The sequence below is a fragment of the Panthera onca genome, chromosome F1 (assembly GCF_046562875.1).
Source record: "Panthera onca isolate mPanOnc1 chromosome F1, mPanOnc1 haplotype 2, whole genome shotgun sequence".
Classification (NCBI taxonomy): Eukaryota; Metazoa; Chordata; class Mammalia; order Carnivora; family Felidae; genus Panthera; species Panthera onca.
Window position 1 is genome coordinate 18,591,105 of NC_138355.1, and position 7,504 is coordinate 18,598,608.

Below are 7,504 nucleotides of genomic sequence, written 5' to 3' on the forward strand. Positions count from 1 at the left end.
TGTCACACAAAAATAAATAGTTGAAGCACACAACGATATGAGTGAATCTTAGCAATACAATATTAGTAGGAAAAAGTAAATCCAAAAGACTATATGTATCAAGATCTATTTTTGTAAAGTTCAAAGCAATTAAAATTAAAGTGGACTTTTTAGGAATGTGAATAGACTCAGTAACACTAGTTTTTAAAAAAGAAGAAAAGCAAGGGGCACCTGGGTGGCTCAGTCAATCGAGTGTCCGACTTCAGCTCAGGTCATGATCTTGCAGTTCGTGGGTTCAAGCCCTGCGTCAGGCTCTGTGCTGACAGCTCAGAGCCTGGAGCCTGCTTCAAATTCTGTGTCTCCCTCTCTCTCTGCCCCTCCCCCACTCGCACTCTGTCTCTCTCTCTCTCTCCCTTTCAGAAATAAACATTAAAAAAATTTTTTTTTAAAAAGAAGAAAAGCAAAATTCAACACAAGATTCAGGATCATGTTTATGGTGGGAGGATAGGGGGAAGACACAGGAAATGGGATAAATGGCTTCATATATTTAGTAAAGAATATGGCATTTAACCTGGGCCATAGAGAATGGGAAAGATTTGGTCATTCAGAAGTCAGAAGGAAGGGAAATCTACTGAGGCAGAATAACATCTCTATCTCACATAGCCCTACACTAATCTCTACCTTCACTAAATGTATATACTTGTAGGCTGTTGAAGTTAGGAATTCTTTGATTACAAATAACAGAAAAATAGTAAGATCAACTTCTAAAAGTAAAAGATTATTCTCTCACATAACAAGAAATTTAAAGGTGGAAATGGTTCATCAGCTAACTCTCCACCCCCAACACACACACACACACACACACACACACACACACACACACACACATATTCTTAGATAACCCCAATTGAGAGGATTCTAGTGGAAGATAAGGCTAACGTCCCACCATGAAGGCCAGATACAAGACCCTCCTCCTCTCCATCGCAGCACAAGCTTGGAGGCAAGAACACAAATTAGGCTCGACCAATCAGCTGCTCAGTCCCAGAATCGTGACACTTCTTTTAGTGTTGTTTTTTTGATCGCTGCATTTTTTTACTGACATATAACATTGTATTAGTTTAAGGTATACAACATAATAATCTGATCTGTGTATATATCATAAAATGAATACAAAATGATTATAAAATAAGTTAACATCTATCACCTGACCGAATTACACAACTTTTTTCTCGTGATGCAAACTTTTAAGATTTAATCTCTTAGAAACTTTCAAATACAATGCAGTATTGTATTGAATTCAATACAGTATTGTTAGCTATAGTCACTGTGCTGTACAGAACATTCCCAGAACATACGCATCTTATAAGTTTTTACCTTTTGACCCCCTTTACCCATTTCACCGACCCCTAACTCCACCTTTGGCAACCACCCATCTATTCTCTGTGAGTTCAGTTTTTTTAGCTTTCACATGTAAGTGACCAGGATCTTGATTCTGGGACATATGAACATGGGACATATGAACATGAGGCCAGTCATTCGACACAGTGACAACAAGAGTGTACTGATCAAACTTCCTCCTGGGTACCTGCTTTGGTTCTTGCAGTCTGCCCCTCCAGAGCTGCCTTGGTTCCTGCTCATTTCTAGGCTCCTCGTTATCATATGGGCCCCTGATACATTACTCGGACACAGCTATCTTCTCCCAAATCTGATCTCCCCTTCTTCAGGAATAGAGCCCTGTTCTTTATTCTTTTAATCACACATTAAAAAAAAACAATATTTATATTGGAATACAACTATTTCCCAGTCTCCCTTGCAACATGGTGTGGCCATATGTCCAAAAAGTACACATAAGATGTAAGTAGTGATATAGTATGAAACTTCTAGGAAAGTGTAATTCCTTCTCACTGGATTGCAAGCATGCACACAGCCATTAGCTTGCACAGCTAACTTAGACCAGGAGGTAGGTGTCCTGTCCAAATACATATATATTATTTAATATGTTATATTGTATATAGTATATATAATTTTTTTAAAAAATTGTTTTAATGTTTATTTATTTTTGAGAGAGAGAGAGAGAAGAGAGAGAGAGCAGGAGAGGGGTAGAGAGAGAGGAAGACACAGAATCCAAAGCAGGCTCCAGGCTCTGAGCTGTCAGCACAGAGCCCGACTTGGGGCTCAAACTCACAAACTGGGAGATCATGACCTGAGCCGAAGTCAGATGCTTAACCTGAGCCACTCAGGCGTTTTCCTAGTACATATAATTTTTATTTGTATTATATATATATATATATATATATATATATATATATATATATATGTTTATATCTCGTTTCAATTTTCCATATGTAAATATATATATAATTTCTATTAATAGGGTAACCAAATAACTTATTGTTCAGTAGTAATGGATACTTTGTCCTGGGAACATTGCATTATGGGGTATACTTGCATGTATGTTATTAACCAAAATACTATTTATCCTTACTACATGTAATATACTGATGTTTTTATTTCCATTATATTTTTTAAGGCTGGGTGTCACCCACCAAATTGATTTCATGACCCACTAATGGGGCACAAACCACACTGTGAAAAAACATTAGTTTTGAATAACCTCTGCGGAACTATAACAGGAAATCAACAAGAGAGAATTTAACAGAAGTTAGACAGCATGTGTTTGTGGTTAATAGCTTGGGTGACATATGCTTCAATGTACCTAGAGCAGTTCCAGTTACATCTGTTCCCCTGCTGTAATTTTCAATTGCGTCTTCTTTTACTCTCAAAGGAATCAATTCCTCTTACACAATTAGTTGTTTTGTCATCCTATTAATAACACTGTGATCTTCTGGAACATATCTGCTATAGATACCCGTATTCAAACCTTAGAGAACAGAGGCAAAATGTGTTTAGAATGCCTTTCCTCACTGGCCTAGTAGGGGCCCTATGAGACCTTGAAGATACTGAGAAAATCCTATTTATAGCTCATATGTATTCCTGTTACTAGGCCTAGAATACTTTTTTTTTTTTCTCCTCCATTCCTACTAGCCAAATCCTATTTAGGCCAAGCTATGAACCTACTTTCTTCCTAAAACTTTCTTTGACTCCTCTCTAGAATGCACATGGGTCTCTGCCTCCTCTGATCTTTAAAGGCCATTATATATAGTCTGTACCCTACAACTTACCAAATATGGTATTATATTATTTTCTATTTGTTTCAAGTATAGAAGACATCTACTTAATTAGGTTGTAAACTGGGTGGGTACAAGAATCAATCCTTACATTTCTCTTGTGTCATTTTTTAATTTTTTTATTCATTTTTATTTTTTTTTAAATATTCATTTATTCGAGAGAGAGAGAGAGAGAGAGAGAGAGCGAGCACAAGTGGAGGAGGGGCAGAGAGAGAGGGAGGCACAGAATCTGAGGCGGGCTCCAGGCTCTGAGCTGTCAGCACAGAGCCCAACACAGGACTCGAACCCACGAACCATGAGATCATGACCTGAGCCAAAGTCAGACACTTAACCGACTGAGCCACCCAGGCGCCCCTTGTATCACTTTTAGACTTACCACAATTCTCGACGTGTGTGTGCAATAACTCTTAACATCAAGCTTGCAATTCCCATTGCTTTCCTTCACAGCCAAGAACCATGGGTTTTGGAGTCAGAAAGACTTGAGTTCACAATCCCGTCCTGCAATTTATTAGCTGCATAACACTGGGTGATTTACCTAACCTCTTGTAGGAATAACACTAGACCTGGTTTATATGATTCTTCTGGGAATTAGATGCATATGCCAAGCACATGGTAAGCACTCAGCAAAACATCGTCATCATTATATCATCATTCCTCCAGCAAAAGTATTCACGAAGCAAAAACAAAGATGGTAATGCTATTATTTCTTCTTTTTCATTAATACACATTTGTCCTATGTAGGGTGTGAGGAAATGGTTTTCTCCTCTACCACCAATAAACACTCAATTACAGACAGATTATTCTGCATCTAGAGATCAGTCTGGTCCCAAGTTAATTCAGAGATTTGTAAATAAACTAAATCAAATCTAGAAATATGATTCAGGCCAGAATACTCAAAGCTCCCCTTGATAAACCCTTGAACGGAGCTTATTTCCAAATCAGCCCACAATTAACATGATTATGGCAACAGTTCTCAAATTCCTTGATATCAACGCTCTTTACACTCTTAAAACTGAAGAACTCCCCAAATTTTTATGTGGGTTATATCTACCAATATTTACCATATTAGAAAAAAGTATTTAGCATATTAGAAATTGAAACTTAAATCTTTAAAATGTTTATTAGTTCATCTTAAAACAATTACACGTTAACATACAAAACAGAGCTGATGGAAAATAACTATATTTTACAAGGAAAAGTTGATGAGAAGAGTGGCATTATTTTATATTTTTGCAAATCTCTTTAATGTCTGGCTTAATAGAAAAGCCACGGGTCCACATATCTGCTCCCGCATTCACTGCCATGACATGTGATGTTGTGATATCACAGGTGATGTAGCCTCCAGAAAACCACTGTAACATGTGAGAGAACAAGAGTACAAAGGCAAATAATGTGTAAGAGTTCATATGAAGATAGCTTTACTGGCAAACTCCCTGAAAAATGTCTTAAGGATCCCCAGGGAATCCTCAGACCATACTTTGAGAACCAGTGGATTGGACATACCTAGGACTTAAGCCATTCTGGTTTATAGTCAAAGCCTCAAGACTATTCTAGTATAAATCTAGACTAAACTGCAGTCAGCCTTTCTGAAATAAAAGGACAAAGTGAAGTCTTCCAGGGCATTTATCCTTAAGCCTACCTTTTGAAAGACAACATCTAATCAGGAGAATAAAAGTAAACTCTCCTGTGATACGTTTGACGGTCTACTGATGATTATGTCCATCGTACTGATTTTGAAGACAGAGCAAAGAGTTCTATTTTTTATGATTTTTTTTCTTCTTATAACATTGAATTTTTAGACTATTTTACAGCATTTTTATTGTGAATGTAGGTACTAATGGCATGATCATAATAATATAGATTTTCCTTTCTTCTTTGTATCTATATTCTATTTAACTCAACTTCCTTACTAAAATTTTTGTTTTAGAAAATATTTATTTTCCATGAGAAATATGTAATTTACGTCTAACATATAATGGGTTTATGTTTTTTATTGTTAAAAGGATTTAATAAACATGTTCTTAATTCTCCGTTTTAATTTCTAATTCTTACTATATTTTTAATGCTTACTGTATGGCTGTGTATAACCCACATAAAAGAAAGCTCTTTGGGATCATTAATTTTTTTTTAAGTGTATTTATTTATTTTGAGAGATAGAGAATGCAGGGGAGGGGCAGAGACGGAGAGAGAGAATCCCAAGCACAGGGATTCCCTGTACAGTCAGCATAGAGCCCCACACAAGGCTCCATCCCACTAACCGTATCATGACCTGAGCTGAAACCAAGAGTCAGACACTCAACGGACTGAGCCACCCAAGCGCCCTGGGATCAGTAATTTTTTAAGAGTGAGGGCTGCCTCACTTCTGTGCGTCAGAAGGACGTGCTTTTTAGTCTTTATTTTGGTATTTATTAATTACGTGACTTTTCTGAACTCCCTCTCCTTATTTGTGCAATGAGAGTAGCGCCTGCTCTGCTTTACTTAATTAGTGTTGGGAAACAAGTCCATAACTCTTCCTTTTAACTATAAAGTGTGAACTCTTTTCAAGCTGCCAAAGTACTAATAATAGAAAATCACATAGGCCGTGGTCTCTACCCAATAACTAAGCCATTCCCAGGAAGCCATGAGTAAGTAAACCAGCAAAGACAGAGTGAGATAAGGGATATAATGGAACAGAGCTTTCAGAATAAGAGGCTGGACAGCTAAATTATACTCGGAGACAGGGAGTTCGGAAAAGGCTTCCCAGAAGTCGTGACCCCTCATCATGGAAGAGTAGGAGTCTTAAAATGAGGAGAAAAGGGCAATCCAGGGAAGGAGAAGCATAAACAAAGGACAAGGAGGCACATAAGCTTGAAGTTATGACAGAGGAATAGATCTTAAGGGCCCTTTAGGCTAACTGAATTTTTTCTTCAAAAAACGTGGTCCCTCGAGGACTTTAAGTCCCAGCTCAAGAAGACACCAAAGGGCAGCCCTGGGCCCCGGGGGTTAAACAAAGAAAGGCCTGAAGAAGAGGAAACAGAGTGGCAGCCACACCGCGGGTCCCAGCAGGTCCCGCGGGGCGGGCGCCAGTCACTTCTGGACACCCGAGTTCGCTTTCCGGCCTGAACCCCTGAGGGACCCTCTGGGATCCCCGAGGCTGTCCGCGGGGCGAGAGCCGCTACAGAAAGCTCTAGTGAGAGGCAAACCCCGAGGACGCCGCGGCCGAAGCCCGCTCCCCCTGCCGCTCCCGCCCCAGCTGCAGTATGAAGAGACGCCCATTCGTCCCCGGCCCCCACCCAGAGCGCCCACCGCGGCCCTCCAAGCGGGACCCCGACTCACCGCTCGTCAAGCCCCTGGCTTCCGCGGTTACCATGGCGACGGCGCACCCATGCGCCGTAGCGCCGCCCCGAGCGCTGCGGTTCCGGCAGCGCGCGAGGGTCAAGGTTGCCAGCGTGTGGTGAGAGCGCGGGAGAACACCGGTAGGAATTCATCCAAGTGAGTTAAATGCGTCCAGATCGGTGGCGTGCGTGTTTTTTTTATTTGGTAAAATTTTCTATAATATGGTCTATGTTTAGTTTACAACTTAAAAAAATAAAATAAAACTTGGGGCGCCTGGGTGGCTCAGTCGGTTGAGCGTCCGACTTTGGCTCAGGTCATGATCTCGGTGTCTGTGAGTTTGAGCCTCGCGTGGGGCTCTCTAGTGACAACTCAGAGCCTGGAGCCTACTTAGGATTCTGTGTCTCTCTCTCTGCCCCTCCCCGGCTCATGCTCTGTCTCTCTCTTTCTGTCAAAAATAAACATTAAAAAAAAATTTTTTTAATAAAACTTAAAAATAAGGCGTGCACATTGGTTGCCGGGCGCATCTTAAATCTTCTCTTTGGCCTTTGAACCAAAGAATTTTCCAAAAATATGAGGATGCTTTCTGAAAACTAGCAAAGATTGTAATTATAACACGGACAGCTTGCTTAATTTTCTAGTCTGTTGGGGGTCTCTGTCTTATGGTTTGTGGTCATTGTCACCTTGCGTTTCCTGAGAACTCACAAGTGCCAAGTATGTGTGTGAGGATCTTGGAAATTTACCTATCATTTGGTTGAGGAATTTAAGATCCAAAACAGACAAAGTTTTAATCGGGAATAAGACAAGGGCTGGAACTGGAGCATCAAAAGAAGCCAGCAGAGGGGCGCCTGGGTGGCTCAGTCGGCTAAGCGTCCGACTTCAGCTCAGGTCATGATCTCGCGGTCTGTGAGTTCGAGCCCCGCGTCGGGCTCTGTGCTAACAGCTCAGAGCCTGGAGCCTGTTTCAGATTCTGTGTCTCCCTCTCTCTCTGACCCTCCCCCATTCATGCTCTGTCTCAAAAGTAA

At 40.5% G+C, this 7,504-nt stretch overlaps 1 protein-coding gene across 2 annotated transcripts in view; it reads right to left on the reverse strand.

Annotated features, from left to right (window-relative positions):
* Positions 1-6,538, reverse strand: part of ANKRD45 (ankyrin repeat domain 45) — a 47,911-nt gene extending 41,373 nt beyond the window's left edge. For both annotated transcript variants that reach the window (XM_060643555.1, XM_060643554.1), the window contains exon 1: positions 6,483-6,538. The gene's annotated coding sequence lies outside the window, so the exon portion shown is untranslated. The remainder of the gene's footprint in view (positions 1-6,482) is intronic.
* Between the last annotated feature and the right edge of the window lie 966 nt (positions 6,539-7,504).